The following is a 20,139-nucleotide window of genomic DNA, read 5'->3' on the forward strand; positions in this document are numbered from 1 at the left end:
TTTCTCCCGCCCAGCCTGTGCCAGAAGGAGTTCAAATTCCTCTACCATGAGGTCTTAAAAGATTAGAGGCTTTCTCTAAGAAAATAGTGTTTGGAAGGTAAAGGAGAGAAAAATCAGCCTAAACGCCGAGAGATCTCAGAGAAGAACCTCACCTGAAGTAGGTTACTAGGCTTCCTCCAGTATGGTATCAAGGAAAACTCACTGCTAAACCCAGACAATAGCAGCCACCATGCCAAGATGCCAACATGCTCAGCAAGCTGCTGTCAGCCCCCTCTCCACCATCAAAGAGGCTGGAGAGAGGAAGTGACGCAAAATAGCTAGACAGTTTTACATCACTTTCCTGCATCTCACATGTACCAATGATATCTTAGGCTTGACGTAGGACAGCCCAGGGTCTGTCAGTTGTTTCTGATTTGTCATTTGCTAGCACATGTCTGTCATAGGCCATCCTCCTAAATACTTAATCCTTAAGTATGGGTGTAGACATTCCTGATTTTGTTAGACTAAGTAGGGTGGAGTAATCTAAAGTTCACACTACCTGTCCCAGGGACTAGAGAACATTCCCTAAAGGACTTAATTAACCCTTTTAGCTCTGGATCACTCAACATTCCAGCCTCATTATTAGTACCTCATGTGATCTATATCTGGGTCCACCCAAGCCTTCTTGCCATCTTGCAAGCCACTTTACTTTACCCTAGTGCAGGTAGACCCTCCAACTCTGCCCTGCCTTTCCAATTATGAAACCATAATCAAATTAATACTACTAACATTGCCACTGGAAAGGGTAGACCAATCTCCTTCCCTATAGGCTCCACTCACCATTTCTGAAAATTTCCAAGCTAAAATGCCCCTCCCTGCCCACTCTTTGACCAGATGATACATTATCTTTTCCATTAGAATAGAAGCTTTTTGAGGGATATTAAAGGATCTTTCTAATGTGGTGCCAGAAGGACTAGAAAGAAGAGTTAGTATGTAAGAATTGTTGGGGTTTATAATCGGTTATATGAGAGAAGGAAGAGGTAAAGGCAAACTAAAGTGGAAGAATATAGTATTGTAAACCTTAAAATTTCTCAGAATTGTGAATGTTAAAAGATTCTCAGACTCTACCTTAGAACATTTGGTTAAGACCATTACCCATTTTAAACAATGAAGGTACTTAGATCAGAAATGTGAGAACTCTACTTCAGCTACTTGGGTCTGCCCAAGGGGAAGATAAAGTTGTGAACTCTTTTCTGAACAATGAAAGTACTTAAACCCATACTTATAAAGCAAAAAAAATTCTTAAGCTAAGTACCTATAAAGGTCAGGCAACTTGTGAACTTACAAGGAGCAAAGAGGTGAAAACTTACTCAGAGCTTTCCTGATGTGAATTACTCAGAAGTTTTAGTCTACCCAGAAAAGGTGAGAGCAAGATGTGAATTAAGAAGGTGATAATAAAATGTGAATTAAGAATGGCCAGTCCTTTGGAAAACATCTACTATGATTGGTAGATGTAAGGACTTAGGGGAGGTGACATAGGAGAAATTGCCCTTTAAATAGGAGCTCAGATAGGAGCTCAAGGGAACACACTCTGAGAGAGTCAGCTGGGAAAAGACTGCCTTGAAGGGTCTCTCTTGAGATTCTCTCGGGGACATTTCAGATGGAGACATTGAGCTGGTGAAGTGAGATGGAGCTGGCCTGGTGTCACTAGAATCCTTGCTTGGACAGATCTTATGGTGAGTGATTAAGGACTGACTGATCTTTTCTCTTAGGGCTTAGGCCTAAGTTGACCAGGACTGGCCAGGGCTGGCTTATCCTTTTCTCATTATTCCCCTTTTTCTCTCTTTAGCTCCTTTTCTTTAATTCCTCATTTGTATTAATTAAAATATCTATAAAACCCAGCTGACTTGGGTATATTTGAATAATTGGGAATATTTCCCTGGCGACCACCTTATATTTGATTTAAAAACAAAACACTGTAGTGAAAACATATTTCCTGCGGTCACAATTTACTCACCCACTCTTATATCTACTACAATTTATATCTTCCACTATTTTACTCACTACAGTTTACAACCTCAACCATTTTTACTATTACAGTTTATGGCTTCCACTCTTTTAAATGTCACAGTATTAAGACCTCAGTTGTGTTATAAAACATTAAGAAATATAATAATAACCTTATCTGAAGTCTTCTATCTCACTTGAATCAAAGACCAAGTTAGTCAGTCTTTTTTAAGTAAAAGACAATTCTTGGAGGAGGTCTTTAGTTCCAATAATTAATATACTTATGTTTTCCTCCAGCTACACTTCTTTGGACTTTTCTGTCATGGCCCTTGGCCTGGTACCTTTTCCTCTCCCCCTTTCATCTTTCTTTTCATATTCCTCCTTGCAATTGTAAGCCTTTTCAGAGCAGAGACAATCTTTCTCTGTATTTGTACTCTCAGATTTATCCCAGTACATAGCACACAATAAATTCTTAATAAATGTTTATTGACTATTGATCAAGTGAAAAAAAGTTGAACTACTTTTTAATTTAATCTAATTAAGAGAGATATTTTAGTATATCTTTGGTCAGAATGAAAGCAGAATCCTTGGAGGAAGGGATTAAAGAGGGAATAAGTGTTTTCAGGAAGACATTTCTCCAAGGGAGTTTCAGTAGTAACACTATAATTTGTCTATAAATGCAAACTATAAACTTAAATTATATAAATTTTATTTGGGTGTGAAATTTTTACTTTCTTAGTATTACTATACAATGGAAATAGAATTGGCTGGGTGAGAGAGAACCCAATTAGTGGGGGGAAATTTTAACTATCTTGGACTTCCCACTTAATATCACATTATTTACTGGTATAATATTTTAAACAATTAGATAAAATTTCCTCTAACTCTTAGGTATTTTTTCCTTTACTTTTGTCAATGCAAACTTATAACTATTTTATATAAGTTGCATGTATGACTAAGTAAGTTAATTTCCAGATATGCATTTTTATGTTAAAAATGGAGCTTCTTTATTAAAACTACATTCTCTTGGTGGTTATTAATTTTATATTGTTTGCTATAATTGCTTTGTGCATGTTTTCTCAATTAATTTTTGTTTTGAGCCTGATTTTGTAGGTAAACAATTATACCACCTAAAAATATTGATATTTTGACCTCTTAATATCTTGCAATAATTCCTCATTCCTTGTTTTCTATCTTAATTCAACTAAAATAATTTACAATGTCATAACAAATAAAAAAGATAAAAATGGGGATCTTTGTTGTATCATTTTTTTTAATGAGAATGATTCTTTTGCTTCTCCATAGCATATAATGTTGGCTCTGGGTTGAAGTGAAATATTTTTAAATTATCTTGAGGGAAAAAAGCCTTTTCTTCCTATTCTCTTGTGTTTTTATAATGAATATATACTGAAAACTTTCTAGTTTTTTATGTGCTTCTTGTTAAGATGGTCTGTAGTTATTTTTTTCTTAATTTTTGAGACAACTTAGGATTGCTTATGCCCAGAGAAACTTGCTGTAAAAAAATTTCCAACTTTTTGTTCTTTTTCTAATCTTGGTTGCATTAATTTTGTTTGTGCAAAAAACTTCTTTAGTTTAATATACAACCAAATTTTCCATCTTACAATCTATAATACTATCTCTTGCTTATCCATAGATTTGATAGGTAAACTATTCTAAACCTGGCCCTTTATTCTTGGAAAGTGGGTCAGGAAGTGTGCAGGATTTTGAGGAGCTAAATCAGAGCCACACTATCTTTCTAGTACCCTGGTTGAAAACTTTGTAATAATAGTCTTTGACTTTTATATCTCCCTCACTCCCCATATCCAATTAATTGTCAAATTTTGTTAATTCTACCTGTACATCTTTCTCATCTATTCCTATCTCTGTACTCATACAGTCATCACTCTAATTCAGCCCCTCACCATTTCTCCTTAAATTACCATAATAATATCCTAAATTATTCCAGTCTCTCTATTTTTCAATCTAGCCTCTACACATTTGTCAACTAGATATTCCTAAAATATAGATCTACCCCTGCTCAAGAAGCTCCAAAAACTTATTATTGCCCCAGGATAAAATACAAACATCCATATTTGACATTTAAAGCCCTTCATAATCTAAGATAACTGTTTTCATTGCATATTACTCCTTTTCAATCACTATATATTCCAGGTAAACTAGACTATTAGTTATTTTCAGCACATAACATTCTGTTTCCTATTTCCTTGCCTTTTCCCTGAATGTACTTATTCCTCTCTTCTACCTCTTAAAATCCTTAATTACAGACAATGAAAAAACTAAACTATAATTTTTTGCAGATGATATGATGGCATGCTTGGAGAATCCTAGAGAATCACCTAAAAAGCTAGTTGAAATAACTAGTAACTTTAGTAAATTTACAGGATACAAAATAAATTCACATAAATCATTAGAATTTCTATATATTACCAACAAAGTTAAGCAGCAAGAGCGAGAAAGAGAAATTCCATTTAAAATAACTAGACAATATAAAATATCTGGGAATCCACTTGCCAAGACAAACACGGGAAATATATGAACACAATTACAAAACACTTTTCACAAAAATAAAGTCAGATCTAAATAGTTGAAAAAAATATCAATTGCTCATGAGTAAGCTGAGCTAATATAACAAAAATGACAATTCTATCTAAATTAATTTACTTATTCAGTGTCATGCCAACTAAACTACCAAATAATTATTTTATAGAACGAGAAAAAAATCAAATAACAAAATTTATTGAAGAAGAAAAGGACAAGAATATCAAGGGGATTAATGAAAAAAAAATTGAAGGAAAATGGCCTAACAGTACCAGATCTCAAACTGTACTATAAAGCAGTAATCATCAAAACACTTTGATATTGGCTAAGATATAACATGGTAGATCAATGGAATAGATTAGATACACAATATACAGGGATAAATGACCTTCACAACATAGTTTTTTAATAAACCCAAAGACCTTAGCTTTTGAGATAAGAACTCACTATTTAACAAAAACGGCTGAGAAAATTGGGAAACAATGTGGCAAATACTAGGTATGAAACAATATCTCACACCTTGTTCCAAGACCAGGTCAAAATGGTTGTATGATTTAGAGATAAAGAGTAATACCATACGTAAGTTAAAGAAATATAGAATAGTTTACCTGGAAGATCTATGGAGAAGGGAAGAATTTATGGTCAAATAAGAGACAGAGAGCATTGTAAGATATAAAATGAATAATTTTGATTATATTAATCTAAAAAGCTTTTGTACAATCAAAATCGATGTAACCAAGATTAGAAGGGAAAGAGCAAACTGGGGGTGGGGTTGGGGGTTACAACAAATTTCTCTGATAAAGGTCTGATTTCTCAAATATATAAAGAAATAAGTCAAATTTACATAAATACAAGCCATTCCCCAATAGACAAATGGTCAAAAGATATGAACAAGCAATTTTCAAATAAAGAAATCAAAGCTATCAATAACCATATGAAAAAAAGTTCTAAATCACTCTTGATTAGAGAAATGCAAATGAAAACAACACTGAGGTACCATTTTATGCTTATCAGATTGATAAATATGGCAGTAAAGGAAAGTGATAAATGTTGGAGATGTGGCAAAACTGGGACACTAATGCATAGTTGATGGAGTTGTGAACTGATCTAAGCATTTTGGAGGGTAATTTGGAACTATAACCAAAAGGCCATAAAATTGAGAATACCTTTTGATCCTGTAACATATCATTATTGGTTCTGTATCCCAAAGAGATGATTTTTTTTTAAAAAAAGGGAAAGGACCTGCTCATACAAAAATACTTATAGCAGCTCTTTTTGTGGTGTCAAAAAAATGGAAATTGAAGGGACATTCATTAACTGGGGAATGGCTGATGTAAACCTCAAAATTTCTTAGACTTATAAATGTTGGAAATTTCACCATTGGGAAATTTCATACTTGAAAAATTTCCTATTGATAGTGGGTCTTGACTATTGAAATGTGAACCCCATTGGCATGGGAGGTTCCTTCTCTACCCTTCTTAAGATTACTTTAGGACAGAAACCTTTTGCTGAACAATGGAAAGGACTTTGACCTATGCTTAAGCATAGAACAGGAATTTCTTTGAGTCTTGATTGATTTTAGAATTGATACAATGGAGATACTTGGAATCAATCTCCACCCTATTCAGTCCTAACAGGATTGAGTAAGGGCTGCAGCCTAGATCAAAATTTAATTATTCCAATCTCTACCCTACTCAGGTTAACAGGATTTAGAAAGGGCTGTAGCAAAGGATCAAAGATTTAATTATTTGAAAATATGACCTTCAACAGACATGTGCAAAGCCAGAAGACCTCTGGGCGGTCCTGGGTTAAGCTAGAGCCTCCACTGGCACAGGGAAATTGATGGACAGGTGATTGGTAGATGTGAGGACTGAGGGGAGGGAACTTGGATGGTTTCCTTAAGGATAGGGGGGTCTGAAGACTTGAGGGGTGGTGGAGGAGTTTGCCGGAGTGGTTGCGGTGTGCTCTGAGAAGCTTGCTCTGAAGGAAGGTGAAGGTGGGGACTTCTGAGACTGTTTCTCCATTTTGGTCACGTGAGTAATAGGGACTGATCTCTTTTCTTTGCCCCAGCTATCTAAGGGCTTGGGCCTTTTGGCCCAGCCTAAACAGAAGGGGTATTTAAGCCCTATTCCCTTCTCTCCCTTTTTCTCTCTCTCTATCTCTAATTCCTTTCTTCTTCCTATTGTAATTAAACTCCATAAAAGATTGACTGCTGACTTGAGTTTTCATTTAGGAATTACATAGCTGAATTCCTTGGCGACCTTAAATTAATATATATCAGTCTTTTAAAGTGATTTCCTTGTAACACTGAAAAAATTGTAGCATATGTTGATGATGGAATAATATTGTGTTATAGGAAATGATGAGCAAGATTTTAGAAAGAGCTGGAAAATTCTACATGAACCAATAAAGAGATAAATAAGCAGAATCTGGAGAACACTGTATGCAGTAACAGCAATATTATATGATCATTATCTGTGAGAACTTGACTATCAGCAATGCAATGATCTGGGACAATTCTGAAGAATTTATGAGGGGCATGCTATACACTGCAAAAAAAAGAACTGTTGGAGTCATAGGCAAATCAGAATATACTATCTTTCACATTATTTTATTTACAGTTTTTATTTTTGGGGTTTTGTTTTGCATGAAAGTGCTCTAACAACAATGATTAGTATGGAAGTGCTTTGCATGATAATACATACATGGCCCAGATCAAATTGTTTACCATCTGGAGAGGGGAAAGGGAGAGAGGAAGATGGTTTGGATCTTGTAAATTTGGGAAATTCATGTTAAAAATTATTACATGTAATTAGAAAAATATAATATCTTTGAATTAAAAAAAAAATCCCTACTTACAAAGTTCAGCTCCTGTCACCTTTCAGGAGGCTTCTCCTGAACCACCCTTTGCTGGTATCCATTCTGAAATTACTTTGCATTTCCTCTTTATATATTTCCTATCTGTCAAACTGTATATACATTGTTTCTGCCCAATAGAATGTAAATTCATGAAGAGATCCAGGGTTTATTTTTGCGTCCCCAAGACTTAGCATAGCACCTGGCATATGGTACATATTAAATAAACGATTATTGGATTGAATTTTCTTTATTTGAATTAGTCTGAGGATGTTATCTTTCAAAGATTAAGATTTTTTTCCACTCCCCACCCCTTTGCTAGCAGCCAATGTAAACACACAGTGGGTAAGGTGGGCAGCTCACACCAGGCAGGGACAGAGGAGAGCAGAGCAGAGCTCTCAAGCCATTCCTCTCCCCTTCTCTACACTTGCTGAGGATATTCCTCACTTCACCCCACTCCGCTCAGCAGCCTCCCTCCCCTGTGTGGGATAAGCAGGAGAGGGGCTTACCTAGTATGTGTTGGTAGGGAGGGGCACAGCATTGGTCTGAGCCGTAGGGTAGGGGCAATCCATCCTCAATTTTTTCATCTATGAAACAGGAATAATAACACTTGATTCTCATAGTTCACAGGATTGTTGTGAGGATCAAATTAGATCAGGCAATAATATATTATACATGTAATATATATGAAAATTTGCACATTTTAAAGTATATTATAAAGTCTGTTAGTATTATTCAATCATCATTATTATTATCCAAGTACTATGATACAGGAAAGGATAATCTAAAGAGTAGACAAAATCAGATACTAGACAGATATTCTCTTTCTTGTCTCTTTCAAACTTCTCAAAGGCAGTATGATATGGTGGAAAGTGTTGGACTTGGTATCAAGGGATCTGGGCCTGAATTTCAGGTTCCATGCTTATGAACTTGGGCAAATCATTTAATTAACATGTTTTAATTTCTTCATATACAAAATGAGGGAAATGATGGTTATTATTTAGCTAATAGAATTCCTGTAAACTGTCAACCTGAAAGTATAACATAAAAGTGAATTGTTTTAAATTCACCACCATTGACTCCATTACTTTATCAACTATTTCCTCCTTATTTCTTTCCAAGCCATGGCGCAGTGTGAGATCAGGAAGATGCAAGACCGATAGTGGGAAAAAAGGCAGAAGAAATCCAGCGCTTTGCTGATATGAAAAACTACAAACAATTTTTCAGTGCCCTCAAGACTGTCTATGGGCCATTAAAACCCACCACCACTCCCTTGCTATCCTCTGACGGTGACACTCTCATAAAAGATAAAAAAGGCATCAGCAACAGGTGGAAAGAACAATTCAGTCAGCTTCTCAACTGACCCTCTTCAGTCAACCAAAGCGCCCTTGACCAGATCCCCCAAAACTGCACCATTAAACAACTTGACGTCCCTCCTTCAATAGAGGAAGTCCAAAAAGCCATTAAACAAATGAGTGCAGGCAAGGCACCTGGTAAAGATGGGATCCCAACCGAGGTGTACAAGGCCTTAAATGGAAAGGCGCTCCAGGCATTCCACATAGTACTGACCAGCATATGGGAAGAGGAAGACATGCCCCCAGAACTCAGAGATGCCTTCATCGTAGCCCTATACAAGAACAAAGGAGCACGAGCAGCCTGTGACAACTACAGAGGCATCTCACTACTCTCCACTGCCAGAAAGATCCTCGCCCGTGTTATACTCAACAGACTCCTGTCATCTGTTTCAGAGCAGAACCTGCCTGAATCACAATGTGGCTTCCGACCAGATCGTAGCACCATTGACATGGTCTTCATGGTGAGGCAAATGCAGGAAAAATGCTTTGAGCAGAACCTGAGTCTCTACATTGTCTTCATAGACCTGACAATGGCGTTCAACACAGTGAACAGGGACGCATTGTGGGTGATCCTCAGCAAGCTTGGTTGTCCAGCAAAATTCATCAAACTGATCCAGCTCTTTCACGTCGACATGACAGGGGAAGTCCTATCTGGTGGAGAGATTTCAGATCTCTTCAACATCTCCAATGGCGTGAAACAAGGCTGTGTCCTCACTCCAGTTCTATTCAACCTCTGCTTCACCCAAGTATTATGACATGCTGTGATGGATCTAGACCTGGGCGTCTACATCAAATACTGACTGGATGGCTCACTATTCGACCTTCGCTACCTGACTGCAAAGACAAAGACAACAGAGAGACTCATCCTGGAAGCTCTCTTTGCAGATGACTGTGCTCTCATGGCCCACCAGGAAAATCATCTCCAAACCATTGTGGACAGGTTCTCACCGCAACAAAACTGTTTGGCCTGACCATCAGCCTCAGCAAACAGAGGTGCTGTTCCAACCTGCACCAGGGAGGCCAACGAACCAGCCGTGCATTACAATCGACGGCACACAGCTTTCTAACGTCAACACTTTCAAGTACCTGGGCAGCACCATTGCCAACGACGGGTCCCTAGACCACGAGATCAATGCCAGGATCCAAAAGGCCAGCCAGGCACTCGGGCGGCTGCTCTGCAAAGTCCTCCAACACAGCGGTGTAAGCACTGCGACGAAGCTCAAAGTGTATAATGCAGTGGTCCTCAGCTCGCTCCTGTACGGTTGTGAGACATGGACACTGTACCGGAAGCACATGAAACAGATGGAGCAATTCCACCAACGCTCCCTCCGGTCAATCATGAGGATCTGATGGCAGGACCGAATCACCAACCAGGAAATCCTCGACAGAGCCAACTCCACCAGCATCGCAGTCATGGTCCTCAAAACCCAGCTACGATGGTCTGGATACGTCATCCGCAAGGACCCACAGCGAATACCAAGACAGGTATTCTATGGTGAACTGTCATCTGGACTCAGGAAACAAGGCCGACCAAAGAAAAGATTCAAGGATCAGCTAAAGTCCAACTTGAAGTGGGCTGGCATGACACCAAAGCAACTAGAACTCGCTGCCTCTGACAGAAGCAGCTGGCGAACCCACATTAACCATGCCTCCACCACCTTTGAAGATGAACGATGTCGACGTCTTGCCGCTGCGCATGAAAGCCAACACCAGGCCACAGCCACACCTCCCGTAACAACTGGCGTCCCAGGCCCCATGTGCCACAAACTCTTCGCCTCAGTCTTTGGACTTCAAAGCCACATGAGGGTACACCGTAGATGATCATGCACAAAGACAATTGTCATTCTCGGTCACTTGAGAGACTACCACTACTACCTCCTTAACTCCTCATAATTTAGCTTCTTTCCCAACCCCCCTCCCTCCCTCAGCAGGGGCCACCTAATTGCCAAAGCCTATGGTCTTTTCTCAATCCTCATTCTCTATAATTTCCTCACTTAACTGTTGAGCTCTTCCTTCTTGAATCTTTCTCTTCCTTTACCTCCATGAAGCTATAGTATCTTACCTACTCTTACTTTTGGCCAATTTATATCCTCCTCCTCCTTTCTTCTTCCTACTACCTACTTGTACCTCTCTTACTGTGGACAGGTCAGTGATAGGTGTTGTTGACTAGGAAAAGACACAGAACTATTAAATAGTCAAAATCACTTTTTAATCAAGGGCAAAAAGGGGTTCAACGCCAGTAGGCCTCGACACAGAGCTGGGCACCACACAGGGCCTCACAGAGTCGGAGGATTGAACTCTGGCCTCTCTGGTCCCATACCCCTGGGAGTGGCACCAAGATAGATGACAACTCCAGGGAACAAAAGAATTTGGGGAACCTATATACTATTTGGGGAGTCCAGGGGCAGGGAAAGATGATTGACATCACTACAGCTACAAAGGAAATGGGAGTGTTCAAACTACATTGACAGGATACAATCAAGCTTGGGAAAAGAATCATAGCTAGAGGCTAGGGTGTAAGAGAAGGGGCTGCTTACAATGGATACTAAAGGATGGTTCCTGCTCAGGTGTGGATGTTCTTGGGAAAGGGTCTCTGATACAATAGGGGAAACTATCTAAGACAAAGAGTGTCCTTAGCATATGCTTAGTCTCATCCAACTAGGATGTCATTCCCCTGAGGGTCCCCCACTCAGTCTGAAAGGGTTAGCCTAGGATTTCCATCAGGGTAGATTCCCATGGGAACAGGAAACAAGTATAAACTTTGGGGTCTCAAACCTATAAGCTAGTCCTAAAACCTGGGGTTCACCAGATCCCACTAGGCTACAAGTTTGGGGTTCCAAGATTCCATGTTGACAACTTTAAAACTAGTACCTTGGCTGGATAACTCAATTTTTGTCACTGTTAGCACGTTTTGGCATTCACCCAGACTAGAAACTTTGCAGTTAGTTAACCTTTATGACTTTCCCCTCTTCTTTTCCATAACTAGTCAGTTACCAAGAGCTCCTGAGATTTCAATTTGTCTCACATCCATTCTTTCTTTTCTATTTCCACTGAGGTCAATTCATTCAGATATTTATCACCTCACATCTATTATAAGTGTCTTAATTGGATTTGACTCTAGTATCTTCCCTCCAATCCCATACATCAACTAACATATTAAACAATCTAAAGCATGACTGACTCTCTACTCATGAGTCTCATCTGTTCAAAGACCTCTAATGACTCACAAAGAGAATAAAAACCAAACTGGATATCAAGTCTTTCCACCAGATGGCCCTGAATTAACTTTTCAAAACTATTTCCTCATTTCCTCTGTTCTGAATATCCTCCTCCCATAATCTCTACCTGCAGAAGTCCAACCTACCCTTCCAGACCCAGCTCAAACATCTCCTTCCAGAAATCTTCCCTGATACATTCAATTATAAATTTCCATAATGATTTGTTATGGGAGGCAACCCAGCATAGCCAGAGCTGAGATGAAAGGAGAGATGGCCCTGGGGTTTGGGATATTTGAGCTCCAGGCTCCCTTCTGACACATACAGACCCTATGCCTGATAGTATGATGCAGAGAAAGTCATTTGATCTTCCAGTGCCCCAGGCAACTCTTTAAGGTTACAAATTGTGAAACAGTTGCCTAATAGGAGCATTACTTATATCAATGAACTGTAGATTTGGATGATAAAAAAATCAGCTTATTCATACTTTATGTGTATTATATACCTGTTTGTATTATTTGTCAACTCCTTATAAAAATACAAGCTTCTTTATGGCTGGGGGAATACATATTAATCACTGTACCTTCTGAAGCTCTTCACTTTCTATCTCTTCAATTAGTTGAATTCATAATGAAAATGAACAAAAATAAAATTAAATTTAAATTCCTTACCTTGAGTTTCCAGTCTCTCTATAATCTGGTCCTATAATGCCTTTACAATCTTACTGGGAAAACCAAGAGTTGTGGGATGAAAGGAATAGCAACCATGATATGTATGTAGCAGTGGTAGTTGGGGCCTAGGTCTAATAATAGTGGGAGTTCTTAAGCAAGGGTCAGATTTAGAGGGTCCATAAACTTGGATTGGAAAAAAATTACATCTTTATTTTAATATAATTGGTTTCTTTTATAATTTTATGTAATTTCTTTTATACATTTAAAAACATTAGTTTAAGAAGGGGGCAAAGAAAGATTTCACCAGATTGCCAGAGAAGTTCATGATACAAAAAAGGTTAAGAACCCCTGACTTATAGGACATAAAATAACACTTCAGTCTGTGGAGTGATGGCTGAGAGTAAGGCAAGGTCTTAATCTCTGGAGAAATGAGACATTGGCTGTGGTAAAGTACTCCATCAAAAAGAAACTTGACAATGATTTGTCAGAATTAGGGTATGAAGTAGAGGATTTCATTACAAGGAATTAGGCAAGGTAGGCATGGCGGTACATGTTTATGATACCAATTACTAGGGAGGCTGAAGCTGGTGGATCATTTGAACTCAGGAATTCCAAAGGGCAGAAAGAGTACTTGCATTGAGTCTGGCACCAATATAGTAGGCCCCTGAGGTCAAGAGATCACCAGATTGCTTAAAAAAGGTCAATCAGCCCAGGATGGAAACAGGGGTCAAAATTCTCCTCCTGATCAATGATGGGGTCAGACTTGTAAGAGGCCAGAAGGAGACTCCTACTCTCAAAACAAAACAAACAAAAATAAGGATTAGACAGAACTCCATCTAGTACAACCAGGCCATGTGGTAAACATAGGACCAGTAGCCAAACTGACTTGATGGTAAGATCACAATGTTTCTGATTTAATGGCCTTACAATTAATTCTTTAGTTCACAGGTGTTAACTTGGAAATAAAACAGAAATAGTCAGAAAAACCAATTCTTTACTCAGAGTCTGGCGCCAAAACTTTTACAGGGTATAAACCCTGGACTCTGGGGATGTTATCCCTGGGAGTGCCACAAGGCTAGATGAGGACTCCAAGGAACAACAGTATTTGGGGAACCTATATACCATTTGGGGAGTCCAGGGGCAGGGAAAGATGATTGACATCACTACAGCTACAAAGGAAATGGGAGTATTTAAACTACACTGACAGGATACAATCAAATTTGGGAAAGGAATCATAGCTAGAGGCTAGGGTGTAAGAGAAGAGGCTGCTCACAATGGATACTAAAGGGTCCTTAGCATATGCTTAGTCCCTCTCAACTAGGACTCTCTTTCCCCTGATGGTCCCCCCACTTAGTCTGAAACTGCTAGCCTGAGTTTCTCTTCAGGGTAGATTCCCATGGGAACCGGGAACAAGTACAAACTTTGGGGTCTCTAACCCATAAACTAATCCTGAAACTTAGGGTTCATCAGACCCCACTAAGCCACAAGTTTGGGATTCCTAGATTCCATATTGACACAGGCTAGACTAGTTTCAGGACCTAGGATGTAGCTAATCCTGTAGGTCAGTTAAGTGGTCTCAGTAAAGGAATGCAGCTCTTTGATTTCACACATGTTCAGTGAACCCTGACTTTTTGCAAGGTGTGGTACTGACTCTTGTTACAAGGGAATCACTTTAAAAGACTGATATATATTAATTAAGGTCGCCAAGGAATTCAGCTATGTAATTCCTAAATGAAAACTCAAGTTTGCAGTCAATCTTTTATGGAGTTTAATTACAATAGGAGGAAGAAAGGAATTAGAGATAGAGAGAGAGGGGGAGAGAGAAAGGGGAGAGAAGGGAATAGGGCTTAAATACCCCTTCTGTTTAGGCTGGGCCAAAAGGCCCAAGCCCTTAGATAGCTGGGGCAAAGAAAAGAGATCAGTCCCTATTACTCACGTGACCAAAAATGGAGAAACAGTCTCAGAGGCCCCCACCTTCAGCTTCCTTCAGAGCAAGCTTCTCAGAGTACACTGCCACCACCCCGATCAACTCCTCAACCACCCCGAGTCTTCAGACCCCCCTGATCTTTAAGGAAACCATCCAAGTTGCCTCCCCTCAGTTCTCACATCTACCAATCACTGTCCATCAATTTCCCTGTGCCAATGGAGGCTCTAGCTTAACCCAGGACCGCCCAGAGGCTTTGCACATGTCTGTTGAAGGTCATATTTTCAAATGATTAAATCTTTGCTCCTTTGCTACAGCCCTTTCTAAATCCTGTTAACCTGAGTAGGGTAGAGATTGGAATAATTAAATTTTGATCTAGGCTGCAGCCCTTACTCAATCCTGTTAGGACTGAATAGGGTGGAGATTGATTCCAAGTATCTCCATTGTATCAATTCTAAAATCAATCATGACTCAAAGAAATTCCTGTTCTATGCTTAAGCATAGGTCAAAGTCCTTTCCATTGTTCAGCAAAAGGTTTCTGTCCTAAAGTAATCTTAAGAAGGGAAGAGAAGGAACCTCCCATGCCAATGGGGTTCCCATTCCAATAGACTATCAGTAAGAAATTTTCCAAGTATGAAATATCCCAATGGTGAAAATTCCAACATTTATAAGTCTAAGGAATTTTGAGGTTTACACTCTGCCCTCAATGTACTCTACAATTTGAGTATGGAAGAGCTATAACAAGAAAGCAGAATGTGATAAGACTCTAACAGAGGCAAAAAGAAACTATAGAAGTCCAAAGAAAGCCTCTTTAGAGTCAGGAGAGAATCAGAGATGGTAATGAAATGTAGCAATTGAATTGAATCTGAAATGTTAACTAGAAAACACACAGAACTATTAAATAATCAAAATCACTCTTTAATCAAGGGCAAAAAGGGTTCAGCACTAATAGGCCTCAGAGCTAGTAGGCCTGGACAACAGAGCTGCTTGCCCCACGCAACTGCACAGAGTCCAAGAGTTGAACTTTGGCCACCCTGGTCACTGACCCCTGGGAGTGGCACTGCTCAAGATGGACTCTGAGGAACAAAAGAATTTGGGGAACCTATATACGATTTGGGGAGTCCAGGGGCAGGGAAAGATGATTGGCATCACCATACCTACAAAGGAAAAAAGAGTGTTCAAACTACACTGACATGATACAATCAAGCTTGGGAAAGGAATCCTAGCTAGAGGCTGGGGTGTAAGAGAAGGGGCTACTTACAATGGATATTAAAGGATGGTTCCTGCCCGGGTGTGGATCTTCTTGGTAAAGGGTCTTTTACTATAGGGGAGACTACCTAAGCCAAAGAGGGTCCTTAGCATATGCTTAGTCTCTCCCAACTAGGATTGTGATTCCCCAGAGGGTCCCACACTCAGTCTGAAACTGCCAGCCTCCATGTTGACATTACTAAACTAGTAAAAATTAATTAGGATTAAGGATTGATGTTTTACCTCTTTTAGAAGAGGATTGCATCTTGAAAAGATGTCCTGGAACAAGGATTGATAACTTTCTTTGTGTCAGACTCCTTTGCAAGTTTGGTGAAGCCTTGGAAACTCTTCCCAGAATAATGCTTTTTTAAATAATAAAAAGAAATGCTAAATTTGTTATAGACTAATGAAAATAAAAATGTCTTTTTTTCCCTCTCCAAGTTTACAGATTCCTTTGAAGTCTAAGAATCTCTTGATTTCAAGTAGATCTAAATCCTTTGATTCTATGAACTACCCTACATGCATTCTATTTTACAATCAAAATAGATCAATTGCGTTTCCCAAATATATTCAATGTTCTGTTGCTTACTTTGCTTATGTTTCTCTTTTCCAAAATGATGACCATTTCTCTCTGTTGAGATTTACCTATACTTTGTAGCAACATGGAATCTAGGAATCCCAAACTTGTGACCTACTGAGATCTGATGAACCCCAAGTTTCAGGACTAGCTTATAGGTTGGAGACCCCAAAGCTTGTACTTGTTCCCTTTTCCCATGGGAATCTACTCTGAAGGGAATCTCAGCAGTTTCAGATTGAGTGGGAGACCCTCAGGGGAAATAGACAATCCACTTCAGGTGGGAGCTAAACCCAATCAGAAGTGACTCTTTGTCTCCAGAAGCCTTTCCCAGAATATCACACCCTCCTTTCCAAGGAAGGGGGTGAGACAGATGCCCTGCCTAAAGCACCAAAAAGTCACTCAACTTCTGATTGGGTTTAGCTCCCACCTGAAGTGCATTGTCTATTTCCCCTGAGGGTCTCCCACTCAGTCTGAAACTGCTAGCCTGAGATTCCCTTCAGGGTAGATTCCCATGGGAAAAGGAAACAAGTACAAACTTTGGGGTCTCCAACCTATAAGCTAGTCCTGAAACTTGGGGTTCATCAGATCCCACTAGGCCACAAGTTTGGGGTTCCTAGACTCCATGTTGACAGTAAATACTTCCCTTGTAAAGCTGTGGGGGAAAATTCATTGAATACTGAATATGCTCAAAGTTAGAGACTTAAGATAGTATTCAATTAAATTCAGTAAGCATTTATAGAGCCTCTACTATGGATGAAACACTGAGCCAGGCAGCTGAATACATTTTTATATGGGAATGTCAACATGGAATCTAGAATCCCCAAACTTGTAGCCTAGTAAGAGCTGATCAACCCCAAGTTTTAGGACTAGCTTGTAAATTGGGAGACCCCAAAACTTGTACTTCCCTGTTCCTGTGAGAATCCACCCTGAAGGGAATCTCAGGCTAGCAGTTTCAGACTGAATAAGGGACCCTATTCTATCCCAGACCCTTTCCCAAGAATACCCTCAAGGGGGCAGGGACCATCCTTTTAGGATCAATTGTAAGCAGCCCCGTTCCCTTAGACCCTAGCCTTTAGCTATGATTCTTTCCCCAAGCTTGATTGTATTCTGTCTGTATAGTTTGAGCACTCCCTTTGTAGCTATAGTGATGTCAATCATCTTTCCCTGCCCCTGGATTTCCCCCAAATGGTACATAGGTTCCCCAAATTCTTCTGTTCCTTGGAGTTGTCAATTTAGCTGTGGTTGGCTTTCCCAGAGGTCAGTGTCCAGAGCATCCAGAGTTCAATCCTCAGACTTTGTGTGGAGGCCTACTATTATACTGAACCCCCTTTCCTTGATTAAAGAGTGATTTTCGGACTATTGAATAGTTATGTGGCTCTCTCTCTTGAGCTGTGACTCCAACCTGCCACCATGTCCTACCCGTCCAAGGATTACGACAACGAGGCTACATGTGATCCCTATGCTTACCCTGGAGACGATGACATGCACACAGGAGACCCAAAGCATGAGCAGCAGACCTATCAAGTAATTCCAGAAGTGATCAAGGATTTCATCCACTATTCCCATAAAACTGTCTCCGACCTTATCTACCAGAAAGTGTATGAGCTCCAGGCAAGCCGGGTGTCCAACGATGTTATCGACCAAAAGGTGTATAAGATCCAGGACATCTATGAGAACAGCTGGACCAAGCTGACTGAAAGGTTCTTCAAGAATACTCCCTGGCCAGAAGCTGAGGCCATTGCCCCACAAGTTGGCAATGATGCTGTCTTCTTGATCCTGTCTAAGGAACTTTATTACAGACCCATCTATGCCAATGTCAGCAGTGGGCCTTCCTTGGAACAAAGGTTTGAGTCCGATTACAACTATTGCAACCTTTTCAACTACATTCTCAATGCTGATGGACCTGCCCCCCTTGAACTGCCCAACCAGTGGCTGTGGGATATCATTGATGAATTCATCTAAGAGTTTCAGTCATTCAATCAATACCAGTGGAAGACGGCTAAAAAGTCACATGAGGAGATTAACTTTCTTCGTTCGAACCCCAAGGTCTGGAATGTCCACAGCGTCCTCAATGTGCTTCATCCCCTTGTAGACAAATCCAACATCAACTGGCAGCTAGAAGTCTACCCCAGTGGAGATGACCCTGAGAGTGTGGCTAGTGAATATGGCCGGCACTCCCTCTACAAGATGCTTGGCTACTTCAGCCTGGTGGGACTGCTCTGGCTGCACTCCCTCTTGGGGGATTACTACCAGGCTATCAAGGTGCTGGAGAACATTGAATTGAACAAGAAGAGCATGTATTCCCGGGTGCCTGAATGCCAGGTCACCACCTATTACTATGTGGGGTTTGCCTACTTGATGATGGGCTGGTACCAGGATGCCAACATTTGTGTCTTTGCCAACATCCTGCTCTACATTCAGAGAACCAAGAGCATGTTTCAGAGAACAATGTACAAATATGAGATGATCAACAAGCAGAATGAGCAAATGCACGCCCTGCTGGCCATTGTCCTGACCATGTACCCCATGCACATTGATGAGAGCATTCACCTGCAGCTCTGAGAGAAGTATGGAGACAAGATGCTGCGCATGGCAGAAGGGAGACACCCAGGCATATGAGGAGCTCTTTAGCTACTCCTGCCCCAAGTTCCTGTCCCCCATCGTGCCCAACTACGACAACATGCACCCCAACTACCACAAGGAGCCCTTCCTGCAACAGCTGAAGGTGTTTCCAGATGAGGTATAGCAGCAGGCCCAGCTGTCCACTATTCACAGCTTTCTGAATCTCTATACCACCATGCTTGTGGCCAAGCTGGCTGGTTTCTTGGACTTCACTGAACAGGAGTTTCGTATCCAGCTGCTGGTCTTCAAACACAAGATGAAGAACCTGATGTGGACATCTCTACCCTGGACAGAGAGTTCCAGTCAGCCTCCGAGGTGGACTTCTATATCAACAAAGACATGATCCACAAATTTGAGGAGCTCAATTGAACCCTAAAGAAGATGGGCCAAAGACCCTGAGTGGGCACCATCTCACCACATTCATCCAGAACTCCTGAGGATGTTGATGTCCAGGTGGCAGAAAAAAATGTGTTTGCTGTCCTGAGTGTCCTGACCCTTTGATTCAGACCAGCAGGCCTTCCTTGCTGGGGTTTGTGTGAACCAAGGGCTTGAACATTTAAATAAATCCCAGGAAGAGTTAAACAAAAATAGTTATGTGTTTTTTCCCAAGTCAACAGGAAGCAGGAAAAATATGTAATAGTTTCTACTCTGGATATGAAATGCAGTGTAGATATGGAGAGCCTTTTAGGAATGTTGGTTTTTAATAGGGTTTCCTAGTCACAAGGCAGCTTGAAGATCATCTATTCCAATCTGATAATACTACTACTACTCTATTAAGAATAATGACATGGAAATCTCCAGTGAGAAGCTTTGTTGAATACCCCATGCTCATACTAATTCCAGTTTACACTTGAGAGGATTCAAGGCCCAGAACCCAGGGTTACTCCCTCCCCAGGACACATCATTAATGTGAGTGAGTTGTTTGTTTTATAATTTTGTGGAGGAATGACCGTAATTATCCGGGTTCAAAGTCTCAAATTAAGTGCATGAAAAAGGAAAAACAGCAAGTCAGGAAGTTTTCTCAACTTCAGTCATAATAATGAATCTGGACAAATGTCATCTGCTTCTTATATTTTTTAGTTATAAGTGTAACTTCAATTTCTTCCCCATCTAACGCCAATAAAAG

The 20,139-nt window shown here is 40.1% G+C and overlaps 1 pseudogene; it reads left to right on the plus strand.

The window, feature by feature from the left end:
• Positions 1 to 17,801: 17,801 nt before the first annotated feature.
• On the plus strand, positions 17,802 to 19,613 carry LOC100031400 (eukaryotic translation initiation factor 3 subunit L-like; annotated as a pseudogene).
• Positions 19,614 to 20,139: the final 526 nt, after the last annotated feature.

The sequence above is a fragment of the Monodelphis domestica genome, chromosome 1 (genome assembly GCF_027887165.1).
Source record: "Monodelphis domestica isolate mMonDom1 chromosome 1, mMonDom1.pri, whole genome shotgun sequence".
Lineage (NCBI taxonomy): Eukaryota > Metazoa > Chordata > Mammalia > Didelphimorphia > Didelphidae > Monodelphis > Monodelphis domestica.